This window comes from Phascolarctos cinereus, unplaced genomic scaffold (assembly GCF_003287225.1).
Source record: "Phascolarctos cinereus isolate Bilbo 61053 unplaced genomic scaffold, phaCin_HiC Scaffold_9;HRSCAF=440, whole genome shotgun sequence".
Lineage (NCBI taxonomy): Eukaryota > Metazoa > Chordata > Mammalia > Diprotodontia > Phascolarctidae > Phascolarctos > Phascolarctos cinereus.
Genome location: NW_027556402.1, coordinates 237613901 through 237630742, shown reverse-complemented (window position 1 = coordinate 237630742; position 16842 = coordinate 237613901). Strand labels below are relative to the sequence as shown.

Below are 16842 nucleotides of genomic sequence, written 5' to 3'. Positions count from 1 at the left end.
CAACCTGAAGAGTCCCATATTCACTGCTATTTTTAGACATTAACCCTAGGTAGAAGTCTTTTTTTTTTTTTAATTGTGTGACCTTAGCTCATAGTAAGTAGGTATCATTTTTTTGAGTCCCCCAGTAAGCTTTATCTGCTTTAACTCTATGGTGAGGGATGGGCAAATCAACCAAATAGTAACCAGTAAGGGAGGAATAGTAAGTATTTACAAGTAAGCAGAAAGGAAGGTGGGGCAGCTGTGGGTGGCTCAGTGATTGGAACACTGGCCCTGGAGTCAGGAAGCCCTGAGTTCAAATGCAACCTCAGATACATAATAATACTAATTATCCGTGTGACTCTGGGCAAGTCTCTTAACCCCATTGCCTTGCCAAAAAAATAAATGAATAAAAAGGAAGAAGTGCTGTCATCTTTCTTGTCCAGTCCTCTTACTTTCCCTTGTATACACAGAATTTACTGAGTTTGCAGATTATCTAATCTCTTTCATTCTATAGGTGAGGAAGCAGATTAAGGTTAGTGGTTTGTCCTTCATAAATACAGATGTTTTAATCAAGAGAGCTCTATTAAAACATCCATCTCCTAATGTGGACAAAGTATTGTGTATGTCTATCTCAATGTGGGCGCTAATTAGAATCTGAATTAATATGAAACACATTTCTACATTTAAACCAAGTAAGGATTTATGACTCAGGAGATAAATTGCTTTAGAATGTGCATGTATGTGTGTGTGTGCACATACGTGTACACACACACACACAATAAGCCTGGGACAATTCATAGGATTAGAGATTTAAAGCTGAAAGAGACCTTAAAGGTTTCCTAGGTCCACCCTCTCATTTTCCAAATGAGTAACCTAGGGCCCAGAGAAATGAAGTGACTTGTCCATGGGTAGTAAGTGGCAGAGATGATAATAAAATCTCTGTGTTCTAACTCCAAATCCAGGGCATGTCTCACTGCAGTGTGAGGAAAGAACTTAGGCCTTCTTTCCACTGTTCCATTCTGACTCCAAAAGAGTCATATCCCGCACTGTCCTGTAGATTCGGGTACTTTGAATATTAACTCCTCATGTCCACTTACAGTTTGAAAGTCTTAAAATTCCATGTAAATGCTAATTATTATTTTTATATAAATTTAGCTTATGATTCATCTTTCATTGTTGGTGAACATTTATAAGCATCTATTATGTGAAGGATCCATCTTATTTTATGAGTGACATATTGTCACATAAATTATATTCTCATCTAGATTGATAATTTTATCATTCTTCTGTGGCACTTTTCCTCACGAGGGCTTTTTGTCTTAAAAGTGAGATAAGATTGGATCAGGAGAGATTTGGTGTGGTTTATTGGATAGCACAAGGCAGAGGAATTGAAGTCTAGGGGACCTGTATTTGAATTCAGCCTTAGTAGCTTTGTGACATTAGTTAAGTCATTTAACTCTTTCAGAGCCTTGTTTTCCTCATCTGTAAAATGATAAGCTAAGTGCTAACATTCATGAATGTTTGCAATACCAGGAGATTCCAGCCTTTATGACTGCACTAAGATCTCCTCTGTCCTTGCTGGACTATGGCTACCAGTATAAGGAGAAATGGGTGCCATTCTGGTACCTGTGTTTCTAGCATTTCGGCATCCCTTTTGACCCCCTGACAAAAAGGATGGCAAGTTGTGCATGGAGGTAGTGGTGGGACAAAGTGGAAAGTGCAGGCTGCCTTTGTTTTTCTTTACTCTAAGAAGATCAGGGCACAATAGGTAAAGACTTTGTATTCATATAGATAGGATTGTTGGGTGTATCCACTGGAATATAGGAGGCATGAATGGGAAGGGGGAACATTGTGCAACTTCTCCCTCAAAAGAATGTGTTTGGTAAATCTGAAAAGTTGCGTAGAAATGTGAGCTGTTATTGTGGTCTCTAAAGAAACTTTCCCTAACCTCTCTTAATTCCAGTGCTTTCTCTCTTTTAATCATTATCTATTTATCCTGTGTATAGATAGACAGATAGATAGATAGATAGATGGATAGATAGATAGATAGATAGATAGATATAGATATAGATGTGTATGTGATATATATGTGTATGTGTATATATATGTGTGTGTATGTATATGTGTATATATATATATATATACACATACATACATGTATATAAATATACAAATACATACACACACACACATATATATATCTATATATAGATATATACACATAAAATTGTTTGCCCTTTGTGTCTTCCATTCTATTGTAAGCTCATTGTGGGCAGAGACTGTCTTTTGCCTCTTTTTGTAACCCCAGTGCTTAGCACAGTGCCAGGTACATGGCAGGCACTTAATAAATATTCATTGATGATGAGTTGATCTAGTCAATAGAGATTCAGGAAGACCTGGGTTCAGATTTCTGATACATACTAACTGGGTGACCCTGGACAAGTCATTTAAATGTTTCATTACCTCCCTTGCCCCTTCACCCGCATTCTGACAACTTTCTGAGATTTTACGTTGCTGAACAGTTGCTGGTTGCCATTGGTAGAGGTGGTTTTCCCATTAGGAGTTTCTTGCACCTGTGAAATAATAGGATTAGATTGCCACACACCTCATTGCCCCCTGAAAGATTCCTGTACAATGTAGGTAAGCCATTCAGTCAACTAGTACGTGTTAATGGGACGGAGGGAATGGCAATTTATGTAACTCCTACTATGTTCAGGCGCAGTGCTAAGCTCTTAACAAATATTAGCTCAATTGCTATTCAGAACAACCCTGCAAGGTAGGTGCTGTTATTTTACCAAAGAGGAGCCTGAGGCAAACAAAGGTTAAGTGACTTCACCAGGGTCATGCAGCTACTAAGTGTCTGGGGCTGGATTTGAATTCAGGTTTTCCTGATTCCAGGCCCAGTGTTCTGTCCACTGCACCACCTAGGTGCCCTCGTAAAGGCTCACTAATAATGCCAAACACGGTGCTGAGTGTGATATAAAGATACTTAATGTTTTGGATTGATTCCAGCTCTGTGATTCCATAAAGGTAGGATGCTGTGCCTGTTTTCTGGGATAGTCATAGATTGCATGAAAGGGTTGTGCACAGTGGTAATTTTAGAAAACCAGGGTGTTGTTTTTTGTTGTTGTTTTTATTATTGGTGTTTCATTTCTCAGATTACTCCCTGACATGTCTTCTCTACTCATACCATCACTTTTTCCTCCCCAGCAGTGACCAGGATACTGCCTCTGGGTTCCTCATCCCAAGTAAGTGGATTGTGCCCCATCTCGCTGAGGAGCAGGCCCACAATCTCTTTCTGGGCTGGTTTCGCACATGCAAACTCACCCCAACACATACTCCAAGTTTTGCTTTCTTGCTTCCCTTATGCGTTTTCTTCCCCCGTTAGAATGTAAGCTCTTTGAGGACTGCCTTGCTTATTTCTATGTTTACGTAGCACAGTGCCTAGGAACATTTATTAAATGCTATGCTGAATGCTATATCTGTCTATCTACCTATCATTGCCCATGTCTGTGAAAATTCTCTCTTCCCACATATTATCCATATGACTAGCAATGGCTAACTTTTCAGGAAGACTACAAGATTCATTTCTTCAGGTCTGACTGTCTTTCCAAGCCGATACACTTCTCAAGGGAATGATTTGCCTGCTAGCAATAGGTCTATTTTAAAGATATGTTTTTCCTCCCAAAGCCCAAGAATGTAGGTGGCTATCTGCAATATATTTGCAAATAGAATGCAAACACATACATACATACATACATGTACATAAATACATACTCATATGCACATACACTGGCATATATTCACGTACATAAATGCATATATGTACAACACATTCATATATTTTTAAAAAATACTTGCATATTATCATGAAAGTCTTGCATTAACCTTGGGTTAATTTACAAGCTGAGATGTCTTGTGATGAAATATCCTTGACTTAGAAGTTTTTCGTAATCTTGCTACCTCAGATAGGGAAATTATATTAGTTCACTCTTACCTGTGTTAGGTGTAAGAAAGGTTTTGGGACATTAAAAGTAATGGGTTCCCTGTTTTTGAAATGCAGTATGCTTTGTTCTAAACTGCCTAAGTGAAGGCCAGACTTTATTAAGATTGAGTCTTTAAGTCAACCATCATCCTATCTGGGATGTATTGAGAATTTTTGTTTGAGATGATGCTGGAAGTTTTAATGGGAATAAATGTCCATGGCCCCATGGTATAGTGGGTATGGCATTGGGATGATTCATTATGCTTTCTGGGAAGATAGCCAGGCAGTGGCTTAAGGGGGCTGCTAGAAGAGTGATTCTTGCTTGGCTCCCTGTCAAATGGAGTGTCTGCCTAATCAGAACTGGGTGCAATATGGTTACTGCCCTTTAACAAAATGATAATAGAAACCCAAGGAGTCCATTGATAGGCTGTGGACATGATTGGGGGATAATGGGGAGGGAGATGAGGTGAGACGGGCAAAGCTGGAATTGGCTCATCTGGAAAGGCCCCGTGTTAGCCTAGAAGCTTTTAGAAATTCAGCAATCCAAGCCAACCATTTCATTCTATGATTGGCACACATGGCGTAGCAGTAGAAGTGTGGGATTTGGAGTAAGGAGGACATGGGGACATAGCATCATAGAAGGAACCTTCCACATCTCCTTGGTGGATCCTGTAAGGGTAAAGATGAGGAGACTGGGCCCCAGAGAGTTTGAATGATTTCCCAATGTCATAAAGGTAGGAATGGCCAGTTCAGTCCCACCTTATATTTACTAGCTGTGTGACTCTGAGCAAGGATGGTCTCAGTTTCCCTATGTGTAAAAGAAGAGAGTTGTTCCAGGTGGCCTCTGAGGTTTGGTTTTTTTCCCCTTCAGCTCTAGAACTGTGATAGTATGACCTCGGCAATTCTCAGTTTGCCTATCTGTAAAATAGAGATAATGATAGACCTAAATCATATGGTTATTGAAAGGTTCAAATGAGGTAAAGTATGACAAGCACTTGGCTAACTTTAAAGTGCTATATAAATGTGAGATACTTATTATAAATAACATTCCATTAATGATATAGAAAATAAGTTCATTCCACAAAGGAGATTCCTTTTCCAATAATGAAGGACTGTTAGGTTGTTGACGGTAGGAATGATTGAGCTGGTTATTATTTGCATCTGTCTGTAGTTAATGTCTCTTTTGGGGGTTTTGGCTAGAATCTGTTTTATATCTCCCTTTCCATTTCTGTCCATTTCTTCGGCCTCAATTCCCGTTTTTCAGCAATGGAGGTCTGTATCTGTATCTTTCCATCAGCAAGAAATATCAGAAGGGGAGCCAAACTCCAAGAGCTTCTTAGGCCATGATTCCTCATGTGTAAATGAGTTGGGCCAAGCTACCGTCTTTCCCTAGAAGAGAGACCATAGAATTGGGATATCACTGATCCCTCAATTTCTTCTTTGATTCCTTTCTGAATCACTGCAAAGGTTTAACTAGTGAATAAATAGTGGCATTCTCTGAGCTGGGTAAGCAATGTCCTGACCATTTGTATTCATGAATGTTTAAAACAGCAGGAGAGCATGGCCTCTCTGACCCTGATGGGATCTTCCCTCTCTGTGTAGAACTCAGGGGAGAAGTGTCAGGAGAAATGGATGACTTTCCAGAATCTGTATTCATAGGCGTTCAGCTTCCCTTTATACAACAGCAAAAGGTGCTATAGGTGGTGAATGAAGGTTGGAGAAAGAGGAAGTGGCTGTGTTGTAGTCCAGGCTGCCTCTGAGGTCTCCGTCTCTCATTCTGAACAGATCATAGCAGAACAAATAGGGATATTGTGTTCAAATAAATGGATTTTTGATTGGACATGTTAGTCGGATGTTTGGGAGAGAAATGCGTGGATACAATTATATGTTAGATACAATAGCTACACAATTATTCATTATGAATATTCAAATTTATTTTTAAATATCATGTCCAAATCTCCTAGTCTCTAACCTCCTTAGGGAAAGGGATTGGGTTTTATGTAAACTTTCTGTCGGATCCCCAGCTAGCACAGCACACAGAAGATGGTCAATTGAAGTTTGAAAGGGTGGACAGGGATGGGGGGAGGTTGGAAGAGGGAAGAAAGAAAAGGAAGGAAGAAGGAAAGAAGGGAAAGAAATAGAGAATGTGTTGAGTCAAACATATATCTTCACTTGATCTTGAACCCTGCTCTCTTCCTTATACATTTCTCACGTATGTACCCACTGCTCTTCTTTCTGTAAGCTCCTCCATACTCACCCACATTCCTGGTTTTGGAGACATCTTTCAGACATCTTTCACAAGATGTCTTTTTTTCATTTGCTTTCCAAATTCTAAAATCTCGCTTTCTTCATGATGCCTTCTTATCACCAGATTCAGTATTTCTTCAATGAGTATCTTCTATCTTTCTCCCCTGTTTTTATTTTGGCATTTATTGAATGCTCATCGTGCCTGTTAGAATCTATACCCATTTCAGTATTGTGTGTGTTTGTACATACCCAGATAAAGATACCCAAATACAATAAACTAATTACTTTTCTTTTTTTTTTTTGTTTTTGTTTTTTCCAGAGGGGAGGGGAGGTGAGGGAGTGGATCTGTGACTTCACTGGTGTTAGTCACTCCTTGTGTGGAAACTTCCTCCATTGATGCCGGTCAATGATTCACCACTAACATATAGTCTAAATCAGAGGTGTTAAAGTCAAACAGAAACAGGGGCTATTAATTCATACATAAGGATCCCTGTGGGCCACATATTAACAAATATAATGTTATCTATGTTTTATTGTATTTTGATTTATTTCGTTAAATATTTCCACATTACATTTTATTCTGGTGCAGGCCACACACCAAAATGTTGTAGGCTGCATACCAGCAGGCCATGCAAGTCTAACAGACTTGCCTGGAGCGTTAAGGGTTCTAAAAGACTTAGTAGCGGTCATGTAGCCAGGATGCATCAGTCAGAACTTGAACGCAGGTCTTCTTGACCCCAAGGTCAATTTTCTGTCCACTAATCCAAGGCGTCTCTCACATTTGCTTACAAAATAGTCTTCCTGATTTTTTTTCAGCATTTCTTTCAGTTCAAATAAAGATGTTTTATATCATGCTTTCACAAAGAGAACAGTGATGATAAAAATGAATGAAAACAAAGAGAACATTTATAGGCTGCACTCAGATTTTCTACAAGCTGAAATTGGAAGAAAAGGGCAAGCCATATTTGGACCAAGAGGATAATTTGTTGACTGTTTATGGGCAATAGACTGTGAATGTCAGGAATCCAGACAGTTGACCTGAGGCCTCTGCTGGTTGGAGAGTGTTAATAACTCTTAGTTAACAAATAACTTTAATCACGGAGGCACAAAGCTTCCCACAAATGATCCCGCGCATAAAGGTGTATATTCCTTGGTTGACACTTTAAACATAGTTCTACTTCTGTTGCTATTAGTCATTCCTACTTTTTTGGAAAATGAAGAATTAGTAACCTTGATTTAGCCTGTGTTAAAAACAATCAAACCAAATGAAAACCATTTTGCATGAAGAGAGGTTTGAGAATTAAAACCATTTTGAAGACCTGAGCTCTTAAATGTAAGAAAAGCTTGAGAGACACCTGAAGCTACCTCCTTCACTCAGGTGTCTTAGAGGAAGAGCTCATATGATCATAGCCCTATGACAGTGAATGATAATCAAGGATCTTCTGGCATATCTTTCATCATCTATCCATCTCAGAATGCCCCCCCCCAGCTCTAAATCTTTGACCTTATATCCTGTATAGACTTTGGATCTTTCCAAGGGTGCCATCCAAGTAGTGAGGTGTCCAGGAGAATGTAAACTATTCGAGGGAAGAGATTGTATTATCTTCATCTCATATTCCCAGAAATTACCATGGTGCTTAACACATAGTAGGCTGGTTTTATTTAACTTAAATCCACCAACAGCCTCCTCCCCACCCCCAACTTCTGTTATTTAGAGCAGGGACTATCATTTGCCATTATTTGGGGGGGGGGTATCCCATACACTTGGCACAGTGAGGAGGCAAATGTCAGTTGATTGATTGGAGTATTTTAGAAATTTCCAGGCAGGGAGTGGATGAGGTGACTCTCTTAGGATGAGAATCTGATCTTTCCTTTAGATAGAAATCTTCAGGGGCAACTGGGTGGCACAGTGGTTAGAGCACTGGCCCTGGAGTCAGGAGGACCCGAGTTCAAATGTGTCCTCAGACACTTGACACTTTGGAATATGTGCCACAATAATGTAGCTCATCACTTATTCTGCTGCCAACAGAGTCAGGCTTCTACCTAACTACTCAGTATCGCCTAACTCTTAATACTTTATGAGGGATATATTCCAAGAACCTTTCTGACATTAGGTTCAGAAAGGTTGAGTAATTTGCCCCAGGTTGCACAGCTTAAGTGACTCTATTTGGGACTACTTGGATGTTTTTGCCATTGTTACCTCACAGAGAAAACTTTGTCCCTTAAAAGTTGCGTCAGCATTGTACACCTCATCTGTCTTTTCGTTAACATTTTTTTTTTCTGTGATTACTGACTAGGGGGGAATAAATTTCCAAGAATAAAAACAACCCAAGTGAAGACCAGGGCCTACTCCGTGCTTGCATCTGTAGGCGTCTCTGTGGGATAAATACATAGAATACACAATAGCTGCTTTTTGTGTGTCATTTATCTTCTCTTGTGAAGAGAGATGGGATAAGTCATTCGTGACTGTACCATTCACAAGCCATCCTTCATCACCAAGCTCATGGAGATAAATGTCACATTAACAGAGACCACAGCTATCATGTATCCTCTCTGACTGAAGATAGCAATCGATGAGAACAGTGTGCTGGCCCCATGGTCCTCTGAAGTAAGGTTGCAGTGACTTTTCTAGATATAGTCATGAGATGTCCTGGTCTCTTTCTCTCTCACGTTATGAGAGTGTCTGGTTTAGTGATCCATTGGGAAACCTGGGAGTGCCATGAAAAGCTAAATAAAGGGTAAAGACAGCAAATGTATTCAAGTATTAGTGTTTTAGTCATTTATGGTGAATGTGTTAGGTGCACCAGTCAATAATTAGACCTTCAGGGGTGGAGGTCTTTGATCATCCTAAAACATAGTGCTCTTATAGGATCATAGGATGTCAACTTAATTCTCAAAGCATTGTTAAATAACTTCTCTGAGCTAGGTGCTGAGCAATGGGGATCCACAGAGAAGAGTCCTTACTTTTGGGGAGCCTACTATGGAAGGTCCATGCAACTAGTAATTGTTTTATTGTTGTGTTCCCATGTTCCCAGGACCTAGCACAGTGTTAGGCACACCGTAACAACTTAATACACATTTACTGATTGATTGATTGATCTCTATGAGCCTAAGCAAGTCATCTGTTCCTAGCTATGCTATTTGCTCTCTTTATGGCCTTAGACAAGTGACTCTTCATTTCTGGGCCTCATTTTCCTCATCTATAAAATGAAGTGGTTGAACCTGAGCTCTAAGGTCCTTTCCTGGTTTAAAACAAGGGTACTATGATCATTTGGACATATGTACAATAAATGAGTGAATGAATTGATGGATGGATGGATAGATAGCTGGCTGGATGAATGAATAAAAGAAAATTATTAAATGCCTGTTATGTTATAAGAAGTGTGCTAAGGGATGGAGAGATGAAGATAAAATTATAAAGGTATAGAAAACCCCTGCCTTTTGGGAAGGAGCCAACATTCTCATAGAGGAATGAAGACACATATAAGAGAATGGTAGGGTTTAAATTTGGAAAATTCAAAATTTTATAATTTGAAAATTCTAAATTTTTGATTTGGAAAATTACAAATTACACATATAATGCAAGTAGAGCCACAGGGGAGGAAGAAGGCTTACTGAAAGAATTGCAAGGTATATATCCAGACAAAGTGCAGTAACGAGATTGAGGTGGGAGACATACTTTTGAATTTGGAGAGGGAAAGGCCTTTTCTTTCCCTAATTCAGAACTGCATGTTCTCACTGTGTTCTTCTAAGTACTGGCAACTACAAACAAATCAGAGAATGCAAATGATCAGATTTTTAACGAATACAGCTCTTTCACCTTTCGATAAAATGTGAAGACTGATCTAGATAGCCAACCTAATTGCTGGATACCCCAGAACTTTAGACACTGAAATTCTATTTGGGAACACGAGTAAAATCATAGTAATTGGCATGAATGAAACAACCTAGCACAGTGCATAGATAATTGGACTTTGAGTCAGGAAGACCTTGGTTGTAATCCTACCTCAGAAACTTACTGTTGGAGCAAGAAAAGTCTTTTGTCATGAGTAATAACAGCAGCAACAGTAGCAACAGTAACAACTAATTATATAGCACTTCTTGTGTGCCAGTCATTGTGCTAAATGCTTTACCTGTATTACCTCATTTTATCTTTACAGCAAGCCTGAGAGGTAGATACTAGTATTCTCCCCATTTTACATGTGAGGAAACTGAGGCAAATAGAAGTGAAGGGACTTATCTGGTGTCATACAGTTAGTAAGTGTCTGAGATTGGATTTGAACTCAAGTTTTCCTGACTCCAGGCCCCAGGGCTTTATCTGTTAACTCCCCTATGCAAGTGATAATACTTAATGAGAGAATTAATGAACTAGAGTCAGGAAGACCTTAGATCAAATCCCATTCCTAACACTTACACACTTTGTGACCATGGACAACACACTTCACTTCTTTCTTCTTAAATATGGCTATATTCGTAATAGCATCTACTTTAAAGCATGATACAAATTTTGTGATATTTAGTGATATCACTAAAGTCCTGTATGTACCTATTAGACATACTTGTACTTGAGTCTTACAGGAACCTAGGAAGGTAAACATGTTAGGCATTATCCTCATTTTACAGATGAGCAAACTGAGCCCGAAAGAGATGGTCACATAGTTAGTGACTATAGGATTTGAGCCCAGGTTTTCTTTTGTTAAATTTTTTTTTTTAATTTTTGGTGAGGCAGTGGGGGTTAAGTGACTTGCCCAAGGTCACACAGCTCGTAAGGGTTAAGTGTCTGAGGCTGGATTATGAGCTCAGGTCCTCCTTACTCCAAGGCCAGAGAACTATTCACTGTGCCACCTAGCTGCTCCTGAGCCAAGGTTTTTTTGACTCACATTCAGTGATTTGATCAGTTACACCTTGTTTCTCTGAAAAATCCCACAGTTCAGCTCTCACCTATCATGGCTACATAGCCTTATGTTCTTCACCTGGCTCCAGATCACAACCTGTCTGCCTAGGTCCTTGGCCGAATTCATTTTTTAACACTGAATTCCCAGCCCTGCCTATCTGGTCTCAGCCTTCTCCGTCTCTCTCTGTGTTCCTAGACCAGGCTCTTGACTTGTGACCCACAGATTCCCAAGGGCTCCTTAGGAGTTTTCAGGGGGTCTGTGAACTTGGATAAGAAAAAAAAAATCTTTATTTGCACAAATTTCTAACTCAAATTTAGCATTTCCTTCTATTATGAGTTTAAAAAAATGTACTGAGAAGTGGCCCATGGCAGTTACAAAACTGCCAGAGGGATTTATGATACAGTAAAGGTTAAAACTGTTTGCCCTTTGGTCCCTTACCTGAACTGAGATCTAGAAAGGACCTTAGAAATCATCTATTTGTACATTTTCATTTTAAAGATTAGAAAACGGAGATTCAGAGATGACCTTTGCCCTAGTCAGGTACTATGTTGATTATAGCAGTGGCCAGTCTGTGGGTCTGGGCCACCTTGGGCTTTCAGATAGCATGAAGGCCACATCAGAATAAGTAAGCGCACCTCTCTATATTGAGATAAAAGATAAAGGTAGCCCCTCATGCCACAGGCCTCTGAGTTTTACTTGGGGTACTCAGATTTCTAGTTATATTTCCTCAGGCTCAGAAAAGTATTTTAGACATCTAGTCCAAGGGTTCCATGAAGATGCATGCATGTAGATTGGTATACACACATATGTGTATGTTTATATGTGTGTAATATAATATATTCATATGAAGAGCAGCTGGGTGGCACAATGGTTAGAATGCCAGGCTTGGAGTCAGGAAGATGAGTCTTCCTGAGTTCAGATATGAATGGAGAAGGAAATGGCAAACCACTTTAGTGTCTGTGCCAAGAAAACCCCAGATGGGGTCACAGAGAGTTGGGCACAATTGAAGAATAGCTGAACAACAACAAAATTCATATATATGCATATATCCATATGCCTGTACTATATATAGATATAGACTGCATTTCAATGTGATTGGTTTCCTTTGTAATCCTATGTATATTATTATATACATTTATACACATGATTCTGAAAAGTCCAAGACACACACAAAAAGGCTCTGTTCTAGGCCAACTTTCCAAGTCTTCCTTTTTCTATATAAAAAAAAAAAGTCATATCAAGAAATGACTTGATCAGTCATACAGCGGCACTAGGCGAAGAACCCAGGATTGAACCTAGTTTTTCTGTCTTTTAACTCCAAATTTCAAGCTCTTCCCTCACTCATTCTACTTTCCTTCCCATGTCCCTAAATCATTGCGCCCATGTAGTGGCAAAAGGTTGTGGATTTACATAATACATGGTACAACCTCCACTGAGCACTATTTAATTTTTTATGTTAGGGGAACAAGAAAGATTCCTGCTGTAGCAAGTCCCAGTGTGTCCATCCAAGTCATTAAGTTCTGTTAAGAATAGATTTCACTGAGTTCATTCGGCAACAATTAGTGCATTTCTATATTGGCAACAGCCAGTGTATTATTAAAAACCACCAGTGGCTAAAAGAGCTACTTTGGCTTTCTGCCTGGTACAGTGCTAAGCACCCAGTGGGCATCCAATAAATATTGTCATCGATGATGATGGCGGTGGTGGCAGCAAACAGAGAAATGCCCCGAGCTCTTCCCTGAATTCTCCATGGGGGCTGTTTTACATGGGAAAATCCGGTGATTCCTTGTGCTGTACTGACCACAATGGGGAACTAAGTGGTGAATGATTCACGATAAGTCCTTTCCTCAGTATGTTGAATGTTTTGGCAGCAATGAACTCAGAATGGCTCCCTGTCAAACTCAGTAATGGCAGCTAACAGACGTGGTAGCACCAGTGACTTTGTGACAGCACCTGCTGCTGTAAGACACCACTGATTCTGAGAAAACAATAATAAATGTTCACTTCCATATTCTGTTTTTTTTCCCCAGCTTACTAAAGGACTGTCCTAGAGTAACCTGATTATGTAAATCATGAAAGCATTTTGTTGTTATTCATTTTTTTCAGCCACATTTAACTCTTTGTGATCCCATTTGGGGTTTTCTTAGCAAAGATATTTGCGTGCTTTGCCATTTTATTCTCCAGCTCATTTTATAGATGAGGAAACTGAGGCAAATAGGGTGAAGTGACTTGCCCAGGGTCACATAGCTAGTAAGTGGCCAGATTTGAACTCAGGATTTCCTGACTCCAGGCCCAGGGTTCTATCCACTGTACCACATAGCTGCCTCAAATATTTTTTTAATCCCCATTTAAAAGAACACAAGAGCATAGAATTTGAACGTTGGAAGTTTAAATCTTATCTGGAAAATGAGTAGCACCAACCCACAAGCATTTATTAAATGTCTACTGTATACCAGGCACTAGAGATAAAAAGCCATAAATGAAGCAGTTTCTGTCCTCAAGAAGCTTACAGCGTATGAGGGCAAACAGCTACTTAGCATGTGTGTTCATGTGCAGATACATGCATGCATGTATAAACATATGCACACACAATGTTCTGGTGAAATGGAGAAAGTACTAAAGTGAGTCATGAAAACTTAGCTTGAATTCCACTTCTGGCACTTATGACTTGTGTGACCTTAGGCAAGTCACTTCCCTGAGCTTGGTTCCTTACCTCTAAAATGAGATGAATAGACCACGTGACCTCTGAGGTCCTTCTGGAACCAAATTTATAATTCAATGATCCTGAATACCAGGCAAATTCAAGAGTAGGGGCAGAAGGAACTGACATCTCATTTATGACATCCCTCAAATTGGTTCTCTAGGCTTTACTTGTGAGTGAAGGAACCATTCTATCCTAATCTCACTTTCAGTTTGCCCCAGTTATTCAGAGGTGAGCCTTTTGTTTGTTTAGTTCGGTTTGGTTTCCGGATATAAATCTTAAATCTGCCTTTTGGTCCAGTTTCTACTATCACTTTTGGTTCTGCCCTTTCGGACCAAATACTACCCACCACACAACCAAAAGCAACCCAAGTCTATTCCCCACTTCATGGTATCAGTACCAAAGACTTGAAGATGGCACTCATATCCTTATACTTTTTTCCCTCTTGTTCAAGCTAATTTCCTCTCCAGTTCCTTCAGCCGAGCCTCATAAAACATGTTAGAGTTACACAGAGGTCAGTGGTGAACAAAGGAACACCTGAAATGATCACAGGAGGTATTTACCTCTTAAAATCCAGGTGATCAAAGTGAGGCCAAGTGGCTTGTTCACCTAGCCTCTAGGTCATAGCTAGTAAGCATTGGAACTAGAGTGGTTATGCATCTTGCTGCTCTGGTTCCAAGTTGCATACTCTATCCTCTATACCATACTGAGTCTCTCTTAGAAAAGGTATGGTAGAATACATAACAAATACAATTGTAACTTGTATGTATATGGTTCCCTTTGTCCTTGCATCAGCAGTCACCGCCTTACTAGCAGGTCTCCAAAGAGGTTTCAGTGTTAATTAAGCTCTCTTGTGATCAATGAATATGCACCAATTATATTGCAAATTCCTTGAAAGCAGAAACTGTTTTTAATTTTGGTTTTATTTTAAATCCCAGCACTTAGCACATTGTCTGGCACATAGCAAATGCCAAATAAATGCTTGCTTCCTCTTTCCTTTCCTTCCTTCCTTATTCCTCCATCCTCCTTCCTTTCTTTCTTTCCTACCTTCCTTCCATCCTCCCTTCCTTCTTTTCCTCCATCCTCCTTCCTTCATCTTCCTTCCTTCCCTCCTTCCTTCCCCTTTTTTTCCTTTCCTTTCCTTTCTTTTCCTTCCAAGTAACAATTAAGTTTTGAGTTCAGTAGAAGAGGTTGATTGATTTACACTGATAAAGGGAGTTTCCTAAATCAGTGAGATCAGTATTACAACCCCTCCCCAAAAAATATAATTAATGGATCAAAGATATTTTAAGAATAGGATGAGCATCAGTGGTGTAGAGAGAAGTTTAGAGTTACCTGAAAATTCCAATTGAACTAAACAAATATTTGTTAAGTATGTACTGAATGCAAGTCAGTGTCCTAGATGCTGAGAGTGCCCCCCCACGCACACACAGACGCACTCTTATTTAATTGAACAATAAATAGATTGCCTGACTTTGAATCATACAAAGGTTACAGCTTATACTACCACCTATGGAGAGACAGTGAAAAAACACACACACAGCTTAAAGGCACCATTTCCTTTTAGTCTAACTTGCTCTTTATTATCTTTTGTACTTTTCCTAGTACAAAACAAAATATAATGAATAATTAACTCTCGCTAAACTGAATAAATTATCCTCAGAAAATAGGTAACTCTATGAGTCTATAATTTTAGAAGTTTTAGCTGAAGTGAATAGTTCACAAATGGGATCTTGTTGAACTCTGGAGGTCTTTATTAATGTCCTATGTTTTTATCAGAACCTAGCTAGAGCTAATGTTTGTAGGGACTGTGTGTGTGTGTGTGTGTGTGTGTGTGTGTGTGTGTGTGTCCCCAGCACCTAGGACAGCACCTGATAGTGATTCTTACTGCTTATAGAATTGGAGCGACATGGTACATGAGAAGGAATCCTGAATCTAAAAAACGAGGAACTGAGTTAAAATCCTAGATTAATAGGATCATAGGTCTAGAAGTGGTGGGGCCCTTAAAGGGCATCTAGCCCCATCCCCCCATTTTATGGAAGAGAAAATTAAGGCCCAGGGAGGTAAAGATGCTTACCCAAGGTCTCACAGGTAATAAACAGCAGAGTTGGCATTTGCATCCCAAATTAATAACTTTAAGTTCAGTACTCTTTTCACTATCCCACTCTGCCTTAGGTCTCTTCCAATTCTAGACTCATAATTTTATGAATTGGAGTTATAACTCAGCCATGCTGAATCCTGACTTTTTTCTCTTTCTCGGTGACTTTTGGTTCCATAGAGGCTGTTTGGACCTACGTAGTATCTGAATCAACCTTGGACAATCACTCGAGTGTCTAGAGGGAGAACATTAATAAATCCAGGCGAGCCTCAGATGCAATGGTTTGCTAGTAGCCTCTGAAAGAACGTCTGCAACACCCCCACCCCCACCCCAAAGAAGCCTGTATACTAAGGGGAAGAAAAAGGGGCCAATTGTTCTCCCTCTGGACACCCCCAGTAGCTCCCCAAAAGGAAGCCAAGAGCTCATTTGAAGCGATTTTCTTTATTTTTATATTCAAATGTCGACAAAGCAGAAAAACACTGGAGACCTATTCATGGCTCAGAAGTGATCTATCGAGCAATAATGGACTGGCTTTCCAGCTGTGCTTGCGCTGGGCTGCTGCAGGTTTAATTGAAAATACACCGTGACCTTGGTTTTGTTCGCCAGGCAAGGAAGGGAGGTAATTGGCGAGAAACTGTTCGAGGGTTTTCTTTAAAGGACGTCATTTTGCACATTTGGGGTGCACCGATGGGGGCAGGGAGAATATGGAATCCCGGAATTTTTTTTTTAAGGCATGCATTGTATTTGCAAGCAATTCCCATCATGCAAACAATTTTCCCCAAAGAAAAATAACTTCTTCCTCTGTACCTATTTGTTGTATCCAAAATGCTATCAGTATGATAATTGTATTGTCCCTAACTGTCTCATGTTCCATCATAATTAAATAAACAGCTTGTAAATTGCAGGCCCACAGAATGTCTGTGTTCACTCTTACCTT

General features: G+C 39.7%; 1 protein-coding gene across 1 annotated transcript in view; it reads left to right on the top strand.

Moving 5' to 3' along the window:
• The first annotated feature begins 3162 nt into the window (after positions 1–3162).
• The window catches only part of LOC110224041 (leucine-rich repeat-containing protein 4C), a 35036-nt gene continuing 21356 nt past the window's right edge, over positions 3163–16842 (top strand). The window contains 1 exon segment of the mRNA XM_078148232.1: positions 3163–3227. The gene's annotated coding sequence lies outside the window, so the exon portion shown is untranslated.